The sequence below is a fragment of the Ovis aries genome, chromosome 3, assembly GCF_016772045.2.
Source record: "Ovis aries strain OAR_USU_Benz2616 breed Rambouillet chromosome 3, ARS-UI_Ramb_v3.0, whole genome shotgun sequence".
Classification (NCBI taxonomy): domain Eukaryota; kingdom Metazoa; phylum Chordata; class Mammalia; order Artiodactyla; family Bovidae; genus Ovis; species Ovis aries.
In genome coordinates this window covers 134,153,468-134,159,942 of record NC_056056.1, presented here as the reverse complement: position 1 = coordinate 134,159,942, position 6,475 = coordinate 134,153,468, and the positions used below count along the sequence as shown (strand labels likewise).

At 47.2% G+C, this 6,475-nt stretch overlaps 1 long non-coding RNA gene across 1 annotated transcript; it reads left to right on the top strand.

Annotated features, from left to right (window-relative positions):
• The first annotated feature begins 2,189 nt into the window (after positions 1-2,189).
• LOC132659518 (uncharacterized) lies at positions 2,190-5,850 on the top strand. The gene is made up of 3 exons (XR_009600056.1): positions 2,190-2,480; positions 4,368-4,702; positions 4,952-5,850. It is a non-coding gene; the product is annotated as an uncharacterized LOC132659518 (long non-coding RNA).
• Positions 5,851-6,475: the final 625 nt, after the last annotated feature.

Below are 6,475 nucleotides of genomic sequence, written 5' to 3'. Positions count from 1 at the left end.
GAATAAAGAGGTAAACGTAAGAGGAAGAGACAGAATGCAGGAAACAGGGATTCAAGTGCAAGCGAGAAAATAAGAGATCCATTCATTCTTGAATTTATCTATACCTGGGGCCTACTGGGAAACCAGTGGCTGGAGAAGGGTGATTTTCTTTTTCCCGTTGTCCTTCTGGGAGACTCAACAAAGAGGATAAAAAGTGGATCACCTAATGAGAGTGGTTGGGGGAAGTTTGGTTTCTTGTTGGATCCCAGAGGAGATAACGTCAGAAGATTTGAATTCTCTGAGTTGTTAGAACCCTAGACCCTACTGAAATTTCAGAACTTAAAAAAAAGAATGAAAATCCTGAAACTCTCCAGACATAAAAACAATCCAACAATTCACAACAAAAACAGGTAATCTGCAAAGCCAAGAGAATTGTACTGGCACTGAAGTTATCACCTGCAACTCGGCAAGCCCCAGGGCCTTGGAAAAGTCTCCCAGCTTCCAGGGGAAAGGAATCTTAGCCAAAATGGTGTTTAAGTGTGAGAACAGAAGGCAGATATTTTCATATCTGCAAGATCCATGATCCATTTCTCAGGAACCTAATCAAGAAGGTAGTTAAGACAAAAGAAAGTTAAATTTGAATGAAAACAGAGATATCTCAAGAGAAGACAAACAGCATGTCAAGCAGCGGAGAGTAACGAATCTAGTAAAATCTATAGCAAATAAATGGATGATGGTAAACTGACTTTTAACTATGTTATAAACCAGAAAAGATCTTTGAAGTAGAAGACAGAAGGAAAATCCTTCCTAGTAGGTTGAAATTAAAATGTCAGATTATTTTTAACCAAGCCCAGGATATGGGATGGAGAGACTGATGGAGTTGAGAGGAAAGAGGGGATGAAGACGAGGAGATAGAAAGCACAACAGTGTGCACTGAGCGGAGGGTATCATATAACGATATAATTTCGGTACGTTGATAGGGAAGCATGGGTTCAAATGTAGATTGAAACCTTGGACTTCCCTGGTGGTCCAATGGTTGGCGGTCCGCCTGCCAATGTGGGGGAGGTGGGTTGGATCCCTGGTCCAGGAAGATTCCACATGCCATGGGGCATCTAAGCCCCTATGCCACAACTACTGAGCCTGTGCTCTAGAGACCATGAGCCACAAATACTGAAGCCTGTGTGCCCTAGGGCCCGTGCTCTGCAAGAAGAGAAGCCACCTCAATTAGAAGCCTGCAGACTGCACCTAAAGAAAGCCTACATGCAGCGACGAAGACTCAGTGCAGCCAAAAACAAATGCAATCAATTAATTAATTTAAAAATAAAGAGATACTAAAATATAAATTGAAATCTAATTACGAATAAACTTGAGATACATGGGAAAAAATTCCAAACACCAGGGAGGAGAAAAATGAATTTAAAAAAGAAAAACATTGGAAGGACAGCCACGACTGTAGTGACCTACACGGACAGGTCAGGGAGTGAGATTCAGGGACGTGAAGAGAGGACGTTCATCTTTCTCTCTATGTGCTTCTTGAGTTGTTGAGTTGTTTTTAACAAGTAGGATGTATTGATTAACAGACTTTATAATTAAAGACAATGAAGTGAGAAACTCTGAAAAGTTAACAGTGATCAAAGGTGCCAGCAGATACCATCTGCAATGTTTTTGGAGAAAACTGTTCTGTCCTGATTCACCGTTTTTTAATACTGATTTTTATTTATTACTAATTAATTAATTAGGCTGTGCCAGGTCTTAGTTGTGGCACACTTCATCATGGCATGCAGGCCCCTGCACTGGGAGCTCAGAATCTTAGCCACTGGACCACTGGGGAAGTCCCCTTGATTCGCCGTTTCTTTCTCAGCATAACTGTTCATTTTCTACAAATGACTAAGGAATTCTGCTCAAGGAAAGGGCTAGGGAATGGTATGTAGATAGCTCTTGAGGCCCCAGGGTGAAAAGTGCAGACTATATGCTATAAATGTAGGTGGCTACCTGTGTGCTTACATGTTCTCGCTTGTTGCAGAAGGAGATGGCCTGGTAGCCCTCTGAGGGATTCAGTGTTCTCAAGGTTGGAAAATCGGACTCTGATGAGACTTAGGTGACCCCAGATCGGAAGCTGCTAGAGGAGTGGCTTGCTAGGGAGATCTCTAGCCCAGATCTTCTTAACCTAGAAGTTAGGGTGCCTGGATTTTTGTTGCAGCTCTGCCATTTTTGTGAGCCATCTATCTTTGTGTGAGTCACTTTACCCTCTCTGAGACTCATTTCTCACCCCGTAAATATTGTATTGCCACACAGAGTCAACATTCTCTAAATGTCTATATCAGCAAATAAAGGAATGAGAGAAGTGGCTTGCCCAAGGCCCATGGGAGCCGTGCCTAAAGCCCACAGGTGTCTGTGCAGTCCCATGCTCTACAGGCCGTGCACACAGTGAAGATGATCTCTCCTGTTACTGAAAGTGGGGGTCCAGCTTCTCACCACTCAAAAGCCAATAAAGAAGTCAGGTGGGTGGAAACAAAAGTTTGCTTTATTTTGGATGCCCGCAACCTGGGGTTGGGGAGGGCAGATGCCTATCTGAAGGCTGACTTCCCCTCGCTCTCCCACAATTATGGGGCAAGAGCTTTTATTGACAGAGTGAGGGGGTTACATGCAGAGACAGTACAGACAGCTCAGACAGCCACCTTGGAATTGGTCACCGGTGGTTTGACAGCATTACCTACCAAGATGATTCTGCTTTATCATTCTGCTCCATCTTGTCTTGGCTCTCAACACTTGCAGTCCCATTTTGGGAACTGGGGAAAGCTTTGCAAAGAAGAAGAGCTGCCAGCCAGGGAGAGGTGGGCACACATCCAAGGTACAGACTGACCCAGAGATGGAGAAAGTGACAGTGTTAGTGGCTAAGTCGTGTCCGACTCTTTTCAACCCCATGGACTATAGCCCACCAGGCTCCTCCGTCCATGGAATTCTCCAGGCAAGAGTACTGGAGTGGGTAGCCATTCCCTTTCTCCAGGGGATCTTTCTGACCCAGGGACGGAACCTGGGTCTTCCACATTGCAGGCAGATTCAGTACCATCTGAGCCACCAGGGAAGCCCCTAACGGAGGCTGGTGCTGCTGCTGCTAAGTCGCTTCAGTTGCGTCCGACTCTGTGTGACCCCAGAGACGGCAGCCCACCAGGCTCCCCCGTCCCTGGGATTCTCCAGGCAAGAACACTGGAGTGGGTTGCCATTTCCCTTTCCAATTCATGAAAGTGAAAAGTGAAAGTGAAGTCGCTCAATCGTGTCCGACTCTTAGCGACCCCATGGACTGCAGCCCACCAGGCTCCTCCATCCATGGGATTTTCCAGGCAAGAGTACTGGAGTGGGGTGCCACTGCCTTCTCCACTGAAGGAGGTTAGAGGGAGAAAATGGAATAATTGGATTCAGGACTGGAAGTGGTGCTGTGGCTGAAGAGCCTGCCTGCTGACAGTGGCAGAGTTCTGAAGGGCCCTGTGTGTGAGGTCAGAGTGTGAGGTTTCAGAGACGGAGCAGTCTGGGGTCTTGAGAGCGGACACAGGCAGAGACAAGAGAAAAAGGATGGACACAGAAGGCACTGGAACTGGGGAGCCTGGATCAGGCTAAGATGCTGAGTGGGTCATATGCCTGGAGATGAGGTTTGGGGCGGGAAGGGGAGAGGAGCACCCAGAACCAGGATCCAGAGTCGCTGGTGCATGTGAGGGAGTGGCCAGGGGATCAGGAAGTGACTGTGGGGCCTGCTGGGACCAGCCACAGGGTAGAGGGTAGATGTGGTATAGCTGATGGTATGCGCTTTTTTAAAAAAAATCACAGTGATTTGTACGATCAATATATAAAGGTAAAATTTCAATCAGTGTACAAAGGCTTTTATTCTTTTCAATAGATAGCGTTTCTCTGAATGTGTGCAGGTCAATGCATTGAATCAGATCCAACTGATGGGCATTTATATTGTTCCCTGTGTCTCGCTGATATAAAATAATGGAAACAGAGACCGTGTGTGTGTGTGTGTGTGTGTGTGTGTGTGTGTGTATGCACTTTTGGTGAGAACATCTATAGGGTAAGTTCCTGGCAGTGAATGTGCTTGGCCAAGGACAAGCATATGCATTTCATTAGTTTTGGTTATGGAGGTAAAGGAAATGCCTTTAATTTTGATAGCTATCGCCAACTTACCCTCTAAAGAGGATGCACCAATAAAGGACAAAACTTTGTTATCCACACACTCCCTAACACTGTTAGCAAATGATTTAGTCATTTGATAACCCGACAGGTACAAATGGCTTTTTATTGCTATTCTAGTTGTGTTTCCTTAATTTGATTGAAGTTGAACTTTTTTTTCATGTTTAGTATTTGATTTTGTTTCTTTCTCTTCTTTTTTTTAGAAGCAATCCAGCAGTTCAAACTGCCAAGGTTCAAATCCTGGCTTTTCTGCATACTAGCTGTGTGACCATGGGCCATTTATTCAAATTCATTAGCTTTACCTCTCTTAAAATGAGGTAATAATGTACACTATGCAATGTACACTGTGCTTATTGGAGAAGGAAATGGCAACCCACTCCAGTGTTCTTGCCTGGAGAATCCCAGGGACAGGGGAGCCTGGTGGGCTGCCGTCTCTGAGGTCGCACAGAGTCGGACATGACTGAAGCGACTTAGCAACAGCAGCAGCAGCATGCAAAGTGCTTAGAACAGAGTTGGGCGCAGATAAAGTAAGTACGAGGTAAGCACTGGCTGATGCGATACGTGTTCGTTGCCCGCTTTTCTTTTCCTTATGGATTTGTCTCTTTTGGAAAGTTGGCTGCTATATATGTGTTTTGTCAATTGACTTTATTTAAAAAAATTGTTTTGGCTTTATTTTTAAAGTATTACATTGCATGTGGAAATGTTAAATGGCTTTTGTTATAATTGCAATAATTGGAATTCCAAGATAATGAAAACAAATTATACCTTAAACATTTGTTTTCTTTAGGAATCTAAGGAGGTATTTGGAGGGGATGGACAATGAGTAATGGAGCCAGAAAGAATGTCTACTCCACTTCTCACAGAGATCCAGTCTGTTCCAGCTTTGAGGGCTGTGGGACTGTGGTTTCTGGGCAGGTTTGGTGAAGCCAAGCAGGACTGTGGACCTGGGGCAGCTTGCTTGTTCACAGCTGGGTCCAGAGGTGCAGGGGAGGTCAGGTGGGCAGCGGGAGGACAAGTGATGTGCATGGTGTGTGCCCGTGTGTGTGTGTGAGTGTGTGTGTGTGAGTGTGTGTGTGTGTGAGTGTGTGTGTGACAGAACACTACAGAGATGAAGCGAGCCTCTGGGGTGGGGAGGAACAACTGGTAAAGGTTTTGGAAATTTATTCAGCTCAAGATTCTACCCAGAATCTCCCAAGGGGGTCTCTGTGAGGCCAGCAGAGGCATCGGCTGATGGGAAACCGGATCGGCTGGTGGGAACCCCTGGATGGGGCACTCTTGTGGGGCAGGAATTTGACCCTTGGCCTCTCGGTGTTGATAGCTCTGTGTGAAGCCCTCCAGAAGGTGTCTGTGTGGGCAGCCGGGCACCCAGTGGGCTCATGGTGCTGGCCTGGGAATGGAGGGACAGGAGGAGGCTGGGGAGGGCTGGAGCAGCCAGAACTGCATGAGGGAGGAGACGGGGAGCTGAGGGGCGGGTCCAGGGCAGGTCTGGAATGGGGAAATGTGGCCAGAAGCCAGGCTGCGTCCTGGGCCTGGAAAGCCCACAGGCCTTTTCTCCTTTGTTGTGTCCTCCCAGCTCCTTCTCCCCATTAACCTGCAGGTTTCACCTCTGGTGAAGACGCTGTGGCCCAGGGCAGGGCAGTGACTTGTTTAGGGTCACCAGCATTGCCCAGCCAGAGATTTCCCAGGCCAGGAAAGAAGTGGGGGTGTGGGGTATAGGGGGAGGAATTCCTGGCATGGGTGGGGCGTAGACTCCAGAGGGCAGATCCTGGGAGGGGGGAGCTGCGTCTGGGGGAGTGGAGGGGACAGCTGTGGAACTTGGGTGGGTTTAGGAGGTGGAGGGCTAGGGGGCTGGGGTGGGAGGTAGTGGGGAAAAGAGTTGAGGATGAACACTGAGGGATACGGACTTTAGAGTGTGTGTGTGTGAGTGTGTGATGTGCATGTGCTCATGTGAGTGATATGGTATGTGTGTGTATGTGTGTCTGTGACATGGTGTGCATGTAGGTGAAGGTTTGTATGAATGTGTATGCGCGTGTATGTATATATGCATATATGTATGTGAGTGTGTATGTGTGTGAGTGTGTCTCTTTCTCTCTCACACACACATACACCCTGAAGCAGACACACTGAAGGTCTCCTTGGGAATCCCTTGGCCTGAGCTGTCCCAACACCACTATGGAGGAGAAGGAGGGGAAGGGGCCTGGGTCTCCACTGAGATCACCGAGAAAGGGTTGCTGCTGATTAATCCTCGTTGTCTAATTGAAATGAAAACCAGGAAAGGCATTCCATGCCCACCCTCCTCCACCCAGAATGC